General features: G+C 39.6%; 1 protein-coding gene across 1 annotated transcript in view; it reads right to left on the bottom strand.

The window, feature by feature from the left end:
- The window catches only part of SEMA6A (semaphorin 6A), a 177,995-nt gene extending 161,928 nt beyond the window's left edge, over positions 1-16,067 (bottom strand). The window contains exon 1 of the mRNA XM_063295310.1: positions 15,395-16,067. The gene's annotated coding sequence lies outside the window, so the exon portion shown is untranslated. The remainder of the gene's footprint in view (positions 1-15,394) is intronic.
- Between the last annotated feature and the right edge of the window lie 2,305 nt (positions 16,068-18,372).

Here is an 18,372-nt window from a genome sequence, read left to right as displayed (position 1 = left end):
TCAAAAAACCAGAGGTTGAATTGTAAAAATTCTATGTTAGCATTAATATTAATGTTAAAAAATATTATAACCAAAGGGAAAAATTTACTTCGCGCACCTCAGAATCCATAACCAAACATTTTGCTTGGTTACATCTAGCTTGTAAGAGAAGTTGCAATGAAACCAGTTATCACAAGAGGGCAGACAAGAGAAAGAAAGAGAAAACAGATTTTTTTCCCCTGTCTTAAATACTGGACCTTCAACAAGTAATACCATATAATTAGATAAACATTACCCAAATGGTTGTTTCCTTGGCACTTTATATTACACCAGTCAACAAAAAGCAATTAAAGTTTGCTAAGTGAAATTTCAGCAAAAGGAGATATGCAGTAACACTGAACGCGCACATTTTATAATTGATTTATTTATCAAATTTATCACTGCCCATCTCCCCCGTAAGGATCTAAAGTAGAGAAAACTATAGTATAAATTCTTGATTCTAAATTGCTATTATATCAAGCAACTTTAGGCTAGTTATGAACATAGAAAAATACTGCAGAAAGCGTAATACAACTGTCTTTATTTCCCTCTTAAATTAATCTTAATTTAAGACTAAGATACAGCAATAGCCATTCAAGTCCATTCATGCCAAGAGGAGTTTCAAAGAGTACTCAGACTGAAACTTCTATCTCCCCGAGGAAACAACTTAATTGACAGTTCAAATCTATATATATTTACTCAGAAGTAGATCTCACTGAGTTTAATTAGGCTTACTGCCAAACAATTACTCTTATGAAAGAGAAGGTAGAAGCTGTCCTCCAAAAGGTGCCTTCCTATCATCAGGGCCTTTTACTTTCTGTTCAGGGGTAAAGCCATTTATGTATTTTGCATACTGCCTAGCAGCAAATGTCCTTGGTGAAACTAACACACATCAATTTATCACAAATACGTTCTCTTTAATGTTTTCAATCCCTTCTTTCCTTAACGCTTAGTGGAGTGATATTTAAATAAATTATGCTATTTATCACAAAGTCCCCATATTGAATTTCACATCATGACATTAAAAAAGCGCTGGACTTAAAAAAAAAAAAAAGCAAATTTGAGAGTCAGGGGATTTCTCAGAGAAGGAGCACACGGAGAAGATTCCAGATACAACACCTGCAAACACAGACAGGGCTGGGTAAACTCCCCCCTTACCAAGCCACAATTGGCTGGACTGGTCCAGCATTCTATGCCAAAACCAAGCAAACCGCATTATGTCTTAATGCAATGTGACATAAGAAAGCTTCCTAATATGTCAAATCCTAGTATAAAAATTGCTAATAATACACAATGGATTGACTTTATGACCTCTCCCACATTTTCCTAAATTAATATTTCATCTCTTTTGCAAGTTACAGGTCATATAAAGTATTATATCCATCACATAAAATGGTTTAAATCCATGCAACTGATAGTGTTCATCATTCTCTCACTATAAAAGGTACATTAAATTTCAGCACCATGACACATATAAAAAAGCTACCTTGAGGTAATTCTTTTCTCTAACACCAACAATACTTGTGTTAGGTGCTATTTATATTTTTGCAAATGATGTCACCTTCAGCACTTCTCCCACCAGTATGGATAAAAATACTTTTTTGTAAAATATATGGCAGATAGTTTTAAACCACTTGCTAAAGATGAAGTAATACAGCTTGAGTCTGGGAATGCAATTTCATTTATTAAAAGGGTTGACTGCTTTAATAAACTCAATCAAAATAAAACCCTTCTTTGGACAAATTTAACAAACTGTTTTCCATTGTTTTCCACCTTCTGTGACAAACAGCATGGCACACAGAAATGTAGAAATAAATAATTTTCCTGGTATAGAGGTTTACAACTCTTTCTGCAGGTAGTTATGTTTAAAAAGACAATAACCTGACATCTCTGTCTCTCTCTGGTTCACCAAACTTCCCTAACTCCTCTGCTAAAGGAATTTATAACCTCCCTTTATATTGGGAAATGATATACCCTACTAAGCAGGGTATATGTATGAAAATGTTATTTTGAGTAAGACAAAGGAGAAACAGGAAGTGCACATTACTAACCCTTCCTTTTCCTCTACAACTTCTAAATCTGTAGCTACTAATCCAAAGGATCCATGAGTAATCTCATTCAACCTTCAGAATGCAGTGTTACTTAATGAGGGATCCTGGAACTGCACTTGTTTTTAAGAGAAAAGAACAACAACCATTTTCCCGTTAGGGAAAGAAGGTAACTTGGCAGAATGTCTCGGTTTTATGTGCCAATCAAGGTGAAAGGCTGGGACGACAACACTCTAATTACATGTTTCTTCTAAGGAAATAAAAGCAGTTGAGTCAAATATGTTGAACTTCTGTTCATCAAAATAAAAAAAGGAAACACCTTGAAGATGATAAAATTGATTGCAAAAGTTTACACAACAGCTTTCTGCTGTTGCTAGAATGGCCTGTGAAGAACTCATCCTTCAATCCTTACAATGAAAAATACAGATTTGCTATAATTTTAACGATAGCTTTGGCAGAAAGTCATTTTGTCAAAAATACTGAATTCTTTGCTACATCTAGACTACCTTTTCATGCTGTTTCCTCCCCTTCTTGTCTGAGTTCTTTTACATACAGAACTGACTATCAAGGGGAATACTTTTTAGTTGATTCACGTACTGCTTCCCTTTAATATTTTCATTAGTCCAATATTAGAGGGAAGCAAAATGTGAATCAACTAATCTGAGTTTGGGAACACAGTAAGGTGTAAAGCTTCCCTTTTTCTCATTAAAAGTCATAATAACAGGCACAAAAAGGGACTCCAAAAATATTTTACATTAATTACTACTTGGTTAAAACTAAGGCTATCTCCTCCCTCTAGTCCAATCCATAGCCAAATGATTGTATTTCCATTAAAAACCAGCCTCATCAAGACAACCATTCTGGAATTATGTTCCACAGGCATTTTCCTAGAAAAGTGAACAACAAATATTAGATCAAATTAATTGAGGTAATTTCTCACTTACATGGTTAAAGGTCAATAAGTCTGAATTGCAAAAGTTCACTATTTGTAAGTAGTAAGTACAATTTTTAAAATTTATTCTACTGTACTACTATTGGGATGAACACAAGCAGTGCTTTGAATGGTTTTAATATAATGAACCACTTATTTATTAGGAAAGATGTTTCTCAAATTATAAATATATTTCAAAATAATGATTCTGTCACAGTTACAGGTCCAACTTAAATGCAGAGAAGCTGGTACAATCTTCGCCAGGAATAATGAACCCATATTCTCAAAATAAGCCAATAAGAATGAGTAATAGGGCAAAAAAACAAAAAAACCACTTCTCAAACTTTAACAGCATTTTATCATCGTTTACCTAGTCTGCTCAGAGAACCCCTTTTACAAAACACACACACATTTTTTATTGCAGAAAACAAGCATAGAGTCAGAAAATGTTCAGTACATTTCTAAAAAATTCAAGAGATGTTTGCCTTGTTTTTGATACATGAGTGAGACCATATTTAAGGTAAAAACAGTAATTTTTGAATAACTGCATTATATAAAGCACTTTTTCATCCTGTGATATAAGATAACTTAATACTAGGCTATGTTGTCAAACTTCAAACTTCCTTTGAAGCAAACTAGCTCTACCCATGGGAATACTATAAAGGTGTCAGACATATACTTTTTAGAACTGAGACATCAAAAGACTATTTTTATTAACAAATGTGTGTTCTTTCCTTAATGAACAATGGTTCCAGAGTCTCCCTGTGATGCCCTTAAGGCAAAAATATTTGTTCCATCCAAACCTCCTATGATGATACACAGTCCAAAAGTTCTCGAACCACAAAAGCTTAACGCAACGAGAAATAAAGCCATAAACAATTAAAAATACACTTGGATATATTTTATATTATAAAGTCTTTTAATAATTCCTTGAAACAAATGCAATCTGAGAACCACCTGGCAAGAACGTACTACTCAGATTGCTGAAATGTCAAAATGAAGCTCCAAAGTTCCTCCTTGACTGAAAAATAACCAATTTAACAATTCCGAAAGTTGCTGTTTCTTCATATTATTAGTTCCACGCCTGAAAAAATAAAGTTGTCCATAACACTTCTGCAAAGCTTTGACTATTATGGCTTATTTAGTTGGTTCTGGAATGGAAAATACATCCCAAATATATATAAGTATCTTACTGAAGGTGTTGGGTAGTAATATAGTCTGAGATGCTTACATTTCAGAGATGGAATCTCTTATATTGCTCATTCTCTCATAGGCCGCTTCAACAACTCTATGCAAAATGAGAAGCAGGCTTTTACAATAATTGATAAAAGCTGTAGAATAAATTCCCTTCCCTGAGATCCACAATTAATTTTCTAATTGGATTTTTTGACATAATATAAAAGCTTATCTTCCATTTGCCCTGGGATTGGACTGGCTAGTTTGTTTGATATTGTTTGGACTGCTGTTTGCTCAGGTACGGATCTGTTTTGCTATTTTTAACCTCATGTGGGCCCTGTCGTTTTAATAAATAAAGATGTTTAGCCTTTTCAGACTTCCAGTAATTTTAAATGTGGATGGGAGCCAGAGATACTCAGTTTTCCAATGCCATAGCACAGTATAACTGTATTCATACAGAGTTACAGCTATTTGTCAGATTTGGTCTTTTGGATAGTATATAGCTAGATAAAAACCAAATGAAAACCTGCTCATGATGAAATCATACCTTCATCTCAAGTGAGAAAAAAGCAAATCCTTTACTTTGCAATTCACAAAACTATATTCACCTTTTAAACAATGTTACACTAAATGGAATTCACACACAGTTCATATAGTTTTAAGATTCAATCCTATACATAGTTGATACATATTTGATTTCGCTGAATTAACTGGGGTAACTTCAGATTAGGCATTGAATCAACTGTGCAGCACTTCAGATTAGAAGGCAAAGAGGTGCTTTGGAGCATACAGAGATGTATATGTTAAATAATTAACCGAAACTCTTTAAAGCAGCTGCATCTTTTCTGGCATTGTGAAGCTGCTATGCAACTCCATAAAATACATATATTTGGTTTACTGAGTTGCTTATAGGTGCTAAATATACACTCCTGTACATTCCAAAGCAGCTTTCTGCATTCTCATCTGAAATGCTGCACAACTCTAATGTACAGGATTTCACTGTTAATATTATGTAGAAGAAAGAAAATGAAGCCTATCTATAGTAGCCACACAAATTTTGCTTGCAGAATTTTCGTGAATTAAAACGTATCATGGCCCCAGAAACATAGAGATGTAAATGTCCAATTCTAACAGCATTAGAGGCATGCAGGTGAACACTTCTTTCTCCTGCTGTTTCCTTCTCCATAGCTAGTCTTTCCCATATAATTTTCAACCAACCAAAATCACCTTTATTACTGAAATTCATTGAGGAAAAATGAACTCGCAGGGAGAAGCAACGGAGGAAAGTAGTAAGTATAGTTCTGCGCCCCTCAAATATTCATCCACTTTGCTGTCAAAACAGGATGTCATCAACTACTTTGTACAATATGGTGGATTATGGGTGACTCACCATATATTGTTGGATGGCAGTCACTATCCCTCAATATTGGCTATGTTGTAAAGGGCTGAGAGGAGGTGAAGTTCAACAGGACCAAGCATGAAAGCATATTTTGCTAACCCTGCTGTACATAAATGGTGCTGTTCTGAATGCAAACACAAGAATCTACTGCTATTTAGCATTTATTTTAAAATACTGTAAATGGTATTTTAGAAAAAGGATCTAAACTAAATCAAACATTCTTTATTTGTGGATCGTTGTTTTAAAAGGTGCAGGAATTATCTTGGATTACCTCTCCAGAGTGATCTTCCTCTATATAAGACACCATTTGCTTCATAAGATTGTATCTAAACTTCAGGCAGCTTATAAATTGGAAATGAACATGCAGAAAGTATGAAAGTATGGATGGACCAAAGGATCTTTCCAATCAATGTAATATCTCTGGGAATCACAAGTTCAGTTTTTCTTTCAACCCTGGCAAATGAAACAGCCACAGATGCCAGCCAAATGTTCTTTGTTCCAAGAAAATAGTTAAAGTGAGCTTAAAATTTGTCTTATCGAACCATGATGGCCTGTCATGTGTAAATAAGCATCAAATCTCCTGAAACAAATTACCAAGATCATCTGGTAAGCCCCAATTTATCCAAATACTCATTAACACCCCTAATAAAAAAAGCCTTTGCTCTTCTTGCAGTCCATAAAAGTAGCCATTACTCTCTGAACTGATAAGAAGCAGATCCTGAAGTAAATATCAGCTGGCTGTGCACATAACAAGGTCCAGAGAGACATATCCAGAAGTGACCTCCTTTAATTCAACACTGAATTATATTAGAAGATGTTTTCTGTTCTTTCATAGCCACACAACTGCCAGAACAACTGCAAAGCTTGCAAGTCTTAGTATCTCTTCAGCCTTTCCCAAGGCACCCCAACACTATCAGAGGCACTGAAACTATGGCAACTGAATAAGAAAATAGTTTCCATGATTAATAGATGAAGAGGCCAAGGACAGTGTCAAGCCAAACCATAATTTAAGAATGACAGAGGAATTAGCATAGATTCATGTCAAACTGGCATTAAGATGATTTTGATAGCTATCAATAAAAATTGGCATATATATATGAGAATGATTAAATTACATCAAGTTATGTGCTTCCTTATTTCTCTCTTCCTTAGAAAATGCCTCCTATGCAAATGGTTAGAAAGGCATAATCAAGACTCAAGTATTATTGGCAGTGAAGAGATATGCAGTTTTGTGAAACGTGACATTTGGAGGGAATAATTCAGCTTTCTGGTACTAAGGCATAACCTTTCATTATTTTATTACAAAGTCAAACACAATAATTTCCCTTGCAGTAGCTGCAAAAACTGCGTTCATTTTAATTGCTGGAAAGTTTTTGTGTCATGGCCAAAGAGCAGTCACGGAATATGTATGGAACAAATCCCTTTTTAAAGGACATAATCAATATGATAAACACAATTTCACCCTATAAAAAATTCTACCCTTCGATCCTTGGCCCAGACTGGCTGAATCCCTGCAATAAAAATAACAGTTTTCCTCCCTGTTTCCCCTGAAGTATTTGGTTTCCACTGAAGGCAGCCAAAATCAGAATCTACTGTATAGGGTAATGGGTTGCACATAAATACAAACATAAACTTTTTAAAAGCATGCTGGATGAACCCTCAGGCTGACATCCATACAGAAATAAAAACACCATACATTTCAGCATGGTATGACAGATTCCTTCCCACATAAGTTTGCTTTGTAGCTAGAGAAAAGAATTGGGAAGGCCAATATATTCAGTGTGAAGTCATTGCACCGAAACCCTGTATATAGCAATAGCTACTATTTAAAATACCTTTAAAAGGAAAGGTCAGTATTGAATTCAGTGAGTTACCATATGTCTTCTCTCTTGAGATGCAGCAACTGTCAGCTGTTTATAGCTGGCTTATCATTTTCCATTTCTTTTTCAGTCTGCACGCAGTTAGAGTTTTGGATTTTGTTTTAAATAGTCTGGGGTGGGGGTGGGGAATTATTACATTATTCAATACACCAAACAATTACATGGGGGGGGGGTCATGGTGGTAACATTCCATGTGAAATTGTTTCAAGATTTCAGGAAAACTAAATTGTGCCATTTCCCAGCAAACTAATATAGTATGGGCTCAAAAGTGCCTAAGATACTTTTTAAACTTTAGCTTGAATTAAATTTAAAATACGAAAACAGACTACTTGGACATTTCATTTCTGTTTATTTTTACATGATATTGCTGATACGTCCATGTATGCAAGTTTATATTTTTATCTATATATTTATTATCTTGCCTCTAATTCCTGCTCTGGTTCTTAATTTAACATTAGCAGCTTTTATGCTCTGTGCCAAGATTTCTAGACAGTATGTACATACAAGCATTTATTATCTTCTGACAGTCTGAATATCTCAAATGTTTTATTTTTAGTTTTCCACAGCAAGTTTCAGAAGCCTGGGACAACATCAGATGGCCTGACACTGATCTGTGTCTGAGCTGTAACTGCCTCTGTCAAGAGTTCCCCAAATGCTTTTTCATTAAACATGAGCACTAGATCATGCGAAGCAGCAACCACAGTATCTGGTATGCAGCCCTCAGTAAAAAAAATTAGGCCTATGCTTTAATTTAGAGTAGCATTGTAGAGAGATTGCAATGCTAGCTCAAAGGTGGGATTTAATTATCAAGAAAAAAAATATTCTGCAATGATTTTATATATAATTCAGTACAGACATCTTGGTCTCTAAGGTGCTAACAGCACTATACCTTCTACTAAAACTCTACTAATAACTACACTAAACTGATTCAATAGCCCAATGGAAAATTACAGAAATCTGGATTAAATGGATTAAAAGACGACAGTGATTTTTTAAAATTGAGGATTCCACAAACCTGCTTCTATTTTTCAGTACTGGGATATTAGACTTGCAGTTTCTTCAGAAAAATGGAGATGCTAATTCATCGTTTGAAGCCAAATTCCTGATCATATAATTAAGTACTGCTGACCTATCTTTCAGCACAATCTGCCAGGGATCTTGGATTTAAGCCAATTAAGCATCAGTGAAATTGACTGTATAATTCATCTTAAATCCAGTTATTTTGGCTTTCTTTAAGAAGAGTAGGATGATCAACCAATTGAGTAAATTTAGTTATATAAACAGTATTACTGGCATCAAATAATCAAACTGACGTATTTGTTGGAAGCCAGTATCTAAATAAGAGAAACCAACCCTGTATCATGTCAAATGTTCAGACTGACAAAGCAATGCATGGGTGGCTTTTTGTCTACATTGTTGACACAAAGATGGATTATAATAAAGTACCCAGTAAGGGCATATTATCAAGCAACAGGAATGACACACTGTTGAGGTTAATCCCAAAAAGGTCAATAATGCCTACAGAGGTTAATGAGTAAACCACTGGTCAGCAACTATACATCATACTCTGGAACCACAATCAAGCAGAAAGTTCATACTATATTAATGAATGTATGATTCCTTACCATATTCACTTAAACTTGGAGCTGATAACCCAATGGCAAATTACTTAGGAAAATGACTCAAGCCTGTAAAACTGTTTACTTTGCAAGGTGTCATATAGATCACAGGCCATACAGATACTTAGCAAGGATTTGTTGAGTTTAGGCTTCATGGATAGATGTGAAAAATTAGCTAAGGACCAGTCAAGTAAGTCTTGAACAGAAGATGTTGTAATTCTAAGAACAGTGAAACAGGATTATAGGTTAGAATCCAGAGAGCTACAGGTTCTAGTTTTACAAATTTGATTCCTGTTGTTAATAATCATGTTGCAACCATAGGTTGAAACAGCAGCTGCCAACCCACAGGCAGCTGTATCTTTGTCAGGTGAGTTGATCACAGCATATCTCTTACGTATCTTTGCTTTGAAATGTAATTAGTTAATTACTAAAAGCATTTCATGACCCACCAATTAAAGACATTGCTGAAGAAAGACTAGCTTCTAACTTGTTCTGCTGCAATGAAGAAAATGTTGGGTAAAATGCAAATGAGGAGATTAGGGATAGAGACAGATTAACAATTGAGGAGGTGACCAATGTCCTATACTTTCTATTTTGTCAGGGTTTTTTTTCTCAGAGACTGACATACATGTTAAACACATACTAGGAAATAGTCTTTGCCTTGACATATGCTGTGTAGCGCCATGAAATAGTTTGCAGTCACAGTGAATACAATGTTCCATACTCTGAAAAGACTATCAATATTCTAAATTACATAAATTCTGGGGACCACAGCTTCTATAAAGAAACCAGATAACAAGGCAGCAGCAACTATGTTCTGAGCTACAAAGCATATTAAACTGTAGCCCATAACATAGAGAAATGCTCTGTAGCTTTATTCAGATGATTTTATTGCTTTCACACTAAACACTATGCCATAATTTGTTGAACAAGCCATAGCAGCTTGGTTCATACATACCACAAGTCATAATGGATGACTTACACATCACATTAAACTGAAAATAAAATATATTATGGCTTATTGTAATATGTGAACCAGATATTCTGTCCATTCCTGATTGGTTCAGATTGCTTATGGCAGCATACTTTTTCAGTATTACATCAAGGTCAGAGAATCCATGGTTATCATTGTGTTTCTTCCAGGACATGATTCCCTAATGGACATGTCACTATTCTAAACCAGGGTTCTAGTGAGAGATGCTGGGCAAAACCAGAGCTTTCCCACTTCTGTTCTAAACCTTTAGTTTTGTGGATTTTATTTCATCCAAATGATCCCACTGATTTCAATGCATCCTCTCTCCTGAACAATCTGTTTTAGCCTTTGAAAGACCAAACCCATCACTCATTATCTGTCTTAAAGATAATAATAAACAAATGGATTACTTTTGTTACTAATACATCTTCTCATGTGTCTCTCCATATATAATTTGTTTCAAGAATTCAGAATGTTATAATAATTCATTTGAAATTCCAATATTATACTAAAGTTGTCCTTTAGCCTTTAAGTACTTGTTTATGCAGATTATATGTGGCACAACAGTATATTCCTGTCAGTAGGCAGGGGTAATATATGTACTAAGCAAGTTCAAATGAATCTCTTTTATGTCCTCTATTGTGGGAAACCATGTGACCACCTTCCTGTTGCATTTATGTAAGATTCTTCCTACTCTTGCTGAACTAACAGCTTTCCCCCTTCCTTTCCCAAACAAGCAAACAAATAAGTCTACAGCTTCCCACTTCCTTTTAATGAACAGAGTTTTCTTTTGAATTTATCACAGGTCAGTAATTTGCTCTCCTTTAAAAAAAAAATCAATGAAGGCAGCTCCTTGCCTTTAACCCCTGCTGCCTCTTTTTTCCAGAATTCAACAGGCAAAACTTCAACTGCTCCAATTATATATCCTGTGTGGAACATACCATCTATTTCTGTTATCATTAAAACAGCTGGGGATTTTTGGTAGATCTGTTCTTTATTCCTTTAGTGCCAGTTATTTCCCATTCAGGAACAGTGGATTAGAACATGAAGTACATCTCTTTAATCATTTGGGGAAAAAAATAAACATTTTTTCATGATGGAAAGCATGAGCAACATATGTGGTTCATAGGTTCTTCTCACACATGGTTCAGATCTTCTTTGATTTGTTGCATAAAACAATAGAACCAACTATCTTCTATGCTATTTCCTTCCCTACCCTTCATGTTTTAGTCTTGCTGGCAGGATGTTCTCTCCTCAAGAGCCTATATATATTAAACTATTATGGAAGTCTAGAGATTTTCATAAATAGAAAGCATGAAGGAATAATGGTGTGTATGTTGCTTTCTAAATCCTTATTCAGAAGACTCTGGATTTTGATTTTAAGCTTTCCTAGTAGCAACCAGTGTTCCAATCAAAAATAGTTTATATACCTTGTAGAAAAATATCCTGGTAAAAATGTTCCCTTGAAAAGCATTTCTCATATATACATCTATATGTGCATGTTTGTGTGTATACAATATATGCATATATTGTTTCAAGCACAGATTAGTACATTTAGTTAATTCTTTTAAAATATTGTAAAGGCTTATAGATCCATACTTTCCTGGTTCTTTGCAAGGTTGTGGTAACTAGCAGGATTCTTTTCTACCGAAAGCTATAAACATATTTTTCACATCACGGTCCCAGTGCAAAGACCACAATGCTTTCACAATAAAGACAGAATGTTGCAATTTTTATTTAATTCTAGGTCAACAATTAATCTTAATCTGAAATATGTGGCTTAGTTGCTTCTATTTAACTGAAATTACTTAGTTAATTAATTTATTTATTTTTAGAGATCCAGTTTGGTCTAGTGGTTAAAGTGCTGGGCTAGAAACCAGGAGACTGAGTTCTAGTCCCGCCTTAGGCATGAAAGCTGGCTGGGTGACCTTGAGCCAGTAACTCACTCTCAGCCCAACTCACCTCACAGGGTGGTAGTTGTGGGGAAAATAGGAGGAGGAGGGAATATTACATATTTTTCACATCACGGTCCCAGTGCAAAGACCACAATGCTTTCACAATAAAGACAGGATGTTGCCATTTTTATTTAATTCTAGGTCAACAATTAATCTTAATTCTGAAATATGTGGCTTAGTTGCTTCTATTTAACTGAAATTACTTAGTTAATTTATTTATTTTTAGAGATCCAGTTTGGTCTAGTGGTTAAAGTGCTGGGCTAGAAACCAGGAGACTGAGTTCTAGTCCTGCCTTAGGCATGAAAGCTGGCTGGGTGACCTTGAGCCAGTAACTCACTCTCAGCCCAACTCACCTCACAGGGTAGTTGTTGTGGGGAAAATAGGAGGAGGAGGGAGTATTACATATTTTTAACATCACGGTCCCAGTGCAAAGACCACAATGCTTTCACAATAAAGACAGGATGTTGCCATTTTTAATTTTAGGTCAATAATTAATCTTAATTCTGAAATATTTGGCTTAGTTGCTTCTATTTAACAGAAATTACTTAGTATTTGTGGTTACCTTCAATATATGTTTATAATTACCTAAAGTCCATTTTGCTCTGACAATGTTGTGGATAACCAAATATTGGTCCTTGCTAACAATATTTAAGTTGGTTGTCAAGTTGGCATAGGTCTGGATCTTTTCAAATATAATTACAAGTATCCAGTAATTTCCTCCAGCAAAAAAAGGTGGATTGATTTATAAAACCATGAGTACAAGTGAAAAACAACACCACCAAAGCAACAATTTAATCCCTTAGTCCCATAGATTTTCACTTCTTTTTCAATGAAACTTTTTCAAAACAATATTCTGTGCAAAACAATGAACTCTGCAAACATATTTTCCTATCTAAGAAACACAAACTTTTCAGCAAAACTTTCCGGAACCTGACAATACCCAAATGCATTTCTTAGATTTGAAATCAGTACCCATTATTTGGATTACATTTGCACTGTAACTGTTGTTTTGAATATTCCAAGGAAGGCAGTGATCCGCAGCAGTTCTCAATCCCACCCCATTCACCCCCCAAGTGCACTCCCCAGCAGTGCCTGAGTTCCAGTCCACTTCTCCAACAGACCAGCAGGCAGGGAAAACAACTCATGGGAGATTGAAACCTCCCACGTTCACTCAAGCAAATTTACAGCCAGGGCATTTAATACACAAAACTTTCAATTAAAAGCTGTTCATGCTGATATAATACATAGCACACAAACACAATCTAAGTTCTTCCCAACAGCACCATCTTCTGCCATCAGCATCAATTTCCTCTCCAACTGGCTTAAGATAGCTGTTGGTATGATGGATAGATTTCTTTCACAGAATCTAGGTAGTATTGGGAAAAAGTGAGGGCAGTTGGAATTGCACCTTTCCCAATGCATTGGTAACTTGCTTCCATTAACCCTTTCTTTCTTTAGCCTTTTGGCACAGCCCAATTCCTTAAGGTATTAAGGAAGACAAAATTACACACACCCCAATCCCTTAGCATATGCTGTTCTCTTGTGGGACTCAAGGGAGAAGGAACTGATGGGGTTCAGAGCTGCACGGAAAGCTCTTTTTGTTGTTCTGTTCTAGGCTTCCTGTTCACTGATCTCCAAAATGGGGTTGACTGATTATTCCAGGGGTCATGAAAAGTCATTCTGCATATGCTTAAAGACACACCCTTTATTATTATTCCAAATGATGTTCCAAAGATCAGTCCTGTGGTTGAGAAAAGGTTCTTGTACCCCTGATAAACCTATTTTTGTTAACCAATCTTAAAGTAGCTAAACGCAAGGTGTATTTATACACATACATGCAGGTATAGACAGAAAGAGACCCCTCCCTTTGCCTTTGGAACAGCCTGCACTGCCTACTAAACATTCACACAAATTAAACAAGGAATTTCCTTTCCCAGAAGCCCACTTCGTGATTGTTGCTTTCTCCTTCTTTAGTAGTTCTTTCTTACAACTGTGTTCCTTCCCCAACTCCATTACCTGAGCCAGGAATACTCTCTTCTCTGCTCCTCGTTTCCATTCTTTGTCCAATGGAAGGAGTTCCTCATCACATTCAACCACACCTCCTTCCACTGTTCGCCTCTCCCTCCTCCTAAGTTACCCTTCCCACCCTTCGGAGGGGTCCTGAGGCCGCTGAGCCGCCCAGAAAACTCCTCTGCCGCCAGATCCGGCTTTGCGAAGTCCTCCGCTATGGGGGTGGCTGTGGTCTGGAGGGGCGAACGAAACGTGCGCCCTGCCCCGCCCCACATGTACACTTTCCAAGGAAGGAAATAAACCAACATGTGGCCCAATAACCCAATTAACTCTCCCTTCAGCGGAGTTTGCCGAGCGTGTGCGTCTATCCGCGTGGCCTCGGTAGCCTGGTCGCGCGACCCCCTTTTGCTTCAGCGGCAGCAGCCGAGGAAAGGGCGGGCGGCAGCAAGAGGCTTGCACTGCGCGGGAGCTGACAGGCTCGGAGCAACCAGTCACTCCCTTCCCAGACACGTCCACGAATACCCCGATTCCCTCAGCTTAGCCCATTAGTTCTCCGAGGAAAGTAGACTGACAGCACCTTGCACGCACATCCCCGGATCCCCTAGGTAAAGGAGCTCCGAGCTTGCGCCAGCCCGTCTCCTGCCTTGCAAACAAAGCCAGAGGCGGGCGGCGGCGGCGGCGCCGATCGACACCAGCACCCCAGAGACCAGGGTGGGCACTAAGCAGAGCGTCGAAGGAGGCGGAGAGGCGTTGGCTGAGAGAGGAAGAGGGGGCGACTGAGCCCCAAGTTCCCCGCCTTCACGAAAAGCAAGCCAACCTGCCCCACAGCCGCCTTCTTCTGCCACATTGTCTCGGAAACAAAGACTCCACGCCCAGCTAAGCCCCCCAAGGAAGCCTCGTGTCAAGGGACGGGCAACGCCGGCCAGGAACGCGACGGCTGCGCTCCCCACCGGGAGCACATTGTGCGCGCCTGCCGCTGCTTTCGCGGAGCAACCGCCCCCTCCTCAGCGCCCGGGCGGACAGCGGGGCAAGGTGGCCCCAAGCTGCGAAAATAGAGGGACTTCGGCAGGGGGGAAGGGAGAACGATCTCGGAGCACTTCCTTAGCGCTCGCGGCTCGTGCACAGAAAAGCGTGGTAGCCGTTTTCTTCCCCCACCCCACCGGCAAAAATAATTTTAAAAAGGGAGCACCGCACGCAGGACCGGTGGGAAAAGTGGAGTCGACAGAGAGCCGCCGCAAGCCTCGCCTTCCTGGGAACGCCGCTGCCGCCGCTTCTCATTCTGCTGCAGCCTTGCAGGACTTCGCAAAGCTCCGCGCCGCGCAACCTTCCCCGACTGCCGAACAATGCCCCGCGCGGATCCCGACGCGGAAGAAGAGTTCACATACCTCGTCGGTGCATGTATTTGGAGGCTTAAGAAGACAAGACTAGCTGATGGAGCGTCCCATTTAGTAATCCAGTTAAGGGGATCGCTCAGCGAAACTCGATCCACTCTCGCCTTTGCAATCCTTTGTCATTATTACGTGGGGGCTTTTCGGGGAAACAGAGTGGGAGAGAGGCTTAGTGCGCGGACTAGTTTGGGGAACGCAAACGCGATGCGTTCATCTCTACTGAAGGGAGGGAGGGGGGAAGGGTAGGTGTGGGGAGAAGATGATACAGGCTCTTCAAGTACTCCTCGTCCAAACGCCACTCTGATTTCCACTCCAGTAAGTCCCCTTCCAACGGATCTGGGAAGTCCCTTCGTTGTCTTATTCTGCCCTTCCCCAAAAGTGCTCCCGGCTGGCGAGATTGCTTCGTGGAAACTCCGCCGAGGGAAGCAGCCTCGCTCGTGCGCCGGCAGGAAAGCGCGCTTTTCCCAAGCTCTCCTGGTCATTGAAATGTGTTTGGGGATGACTTCGGAGCAGCGCCTCTCCCTCTCTCGACCTCCCTTGCCCTGCCTCTTCTCAGTGCCAGACTCAGTCCCAACACTTTCTGTCACTGGAAAGCAGCTTGGCTGGAGGTGGAGTCAAATCCCGGGCTGGATTCCGTGGAAACGGACCGGGCCAATAATTATTTCCACCTACACCCACTTCTGCGCATGAATGAGTGTATGCCGATTGGACGACGGAGTGGGTTAGTTGTGGTGCGTGGGTGGGAGGTATGTGTGAGGTGTGGGCACTTGTCAGATCTCTTTTAGAATTAGTTCACCACCACCACATACACAAAAACACAATCAAAACGGTAGTACATTGGTACTTTTCTATCCCACGCTCTTGGGATAAGTTTGTTTAATTGAAGGGGGAAAAAATCTAAGTATTATTCGTTTCTTGAAAAACTCAAATTTAAAAAAAACTAAGGAAGAGTTTCAATTAAAAAAAAAAGGAAACGTTGCCAAACAAGCATACTATACCGAAAGTTGGGGAAATCATCCAAAAGAACAAGAAAGCAGAGAGGCACGCGTAAAAGCAATGACGATCACATCATAATTATTTCAGTCTAACAGAAGACTAAAGCCTTGCAATATTATATACATTAAGCGTCCCACACACGCACATGAACTGGTATTTCCTTGAGTGCCATGAATAACTTACCAATAAGGGCATGCAAGACTTCACGACATAAGGATCTCCTCTGGAATAATATTTTGGCTGACCATTTCGTATTCACCCCGATCAAAAGCTTTTGAGCTTAGAAGCATCCCTGGGACATCTGTGCGTGTGCGTGCACTACTGAAATACGTACAAGAGAAATAAAATGCACAGCCATTGTTCTTAAAAAACTTCTATTGGCAAGGAAGCAGCATAGCCTGTCCTAAAATAATCTTAGAAAACTGGTCCATAGCCGTCAAAAATTAACTTTCCCTTCTTCCCCTATCTGATCGTGCCGCAGTTACTCAACTTTTTCTTGCCTGTCTCAAACTTTAGAGGCTCAACGCGAGATTGTGTCAAAGGAGAAAGAAACGCAGGCTAGCTCATTGTGCCTGCGAAGCAGTTTGCCGAGGGAAAGGCCGTCAAAAAGGGTGTGCGCACTTCTGAAGAAATAAAACGGGGCAGAACTGCCGGGGCCCTGTGCCTGTCCAGCGAAGGATCAGCGGGCGACAGAACCCCAACTAAAGCTGCTGAAGAACTCGAAATACAATAAGGAAGGCCGGAAGCCTTCTGCCGCAACCTGTTCCCGTCCCGTCAGGCGCACTCAAGCTATCAGAGATCAGCGGTAGCGTAATCCTGTATTTTCATCCTACGTAACCACGAAGGTTCTACCGCCGAGGGAGAGAAATAGTAATTTTGCTGCTTGCAATTCGCCGCTTTTGCCAGAAGGGGACGCTACGCCAGTGATGCTTTAATCAATTCGACAAAAGTTTGGCGCCTACAGTGGACCAACTCTTGACTGAAGCCTTAGCGCGACTGGGAAAACATGCTGCTGTGCTCCCAGGACGTCTTTTTCTAAGGAGCAGAGTGGGCTCATCGCGTAACTAGGAGCCGATGTACCGGAGCAAGATCGTCCTTTGGCTAAATTCTCGGTCTCAGCCGACATTCCTGGTGATGCTTATCAGCACGGGGCAGGCATTGTCCTCGCAGGCAAATAACAGCTTTTGTTGACGTGCCAGCCCTACTGGCTATACGCAGACAGTTGCGTGCATGGAGAATGCTAATCTAATGCGTCCCGGAATGGCCATCGCGTTGCAGTCTTTTCACGGGGATCTCTGGCATATCTGTCTCGACTTTCCCATTAATACACCTTCCTCCCCACTCCACCCTACGTCCCTCCCCTCTTTATACCCAAATCGTATCCTAACAGCTACTGGCTGGGTTAATCCGTCCTTGCCTCGGAGCCAATCCGCCCAGCGAACAGCGGGAGCAGCAGCAGCGGTAATAAATTAATCCTTCAGCATCCCAGCCCCCTCCCTTCGGGGAAACCGACTGGCTGCCGCTTATCTGAAGCTGCTCCTTCGAAAATTCGTATCCTCGGCGCCCCTAGCGGCCAATGAAGCTCAACGCATGAGGAAAGACGCCGCCTTGCCCAGCTTTCCGTGCTTGTTTTTCCCCGTTTCCTTCCAGCGCGCCCCTCACTCCGCGGCTGATTTACATGTTAATTGTGTCTGAGAAACTTCTTTAATTGCCAGAATTAAGCAGAGCAAACGGATTGGTTCACGAGCGGAGCCAAATTAATTCCGGGTTTAGCTCCTTCCCTTAGAGAAACAAACAATTAAGCTGTCTTGTTTGCTCTCTATGGCTACATTTGCATGTCAGACACATCGACTTTTTCAGAGTTAGACGGATCTCTTCTTCTTTGTCTCTTCTTCTTGTTCTAATTTGAATCTCACCTTCCTGCCATTGTTCACAGAGGTATTCGGTTGAACTGAGGAGCCTGCCAAGTTTAAACATAC

The sequence above is a fragment of the Candoia aspera genome, chromosome 2, assembly GCF_035149785.1.
Source record: "Candoia aspera isolate rCanAsp1 chromosome 2, rCanAsp1.hap2, whole genome shotgun sequence".
In the NCBI taxonomy this organism is placed as follows: Eukaryota; Metazoa; Chordata; class Lepidosauria; order Squamata; family Boidae; genus Candoia; species Candoia aspera.
The sequence above is the reverse complement of the archived record's forward strand: the minus strand, read 5'-3'. Positions and strand labels throughout refer to the sequence as shown.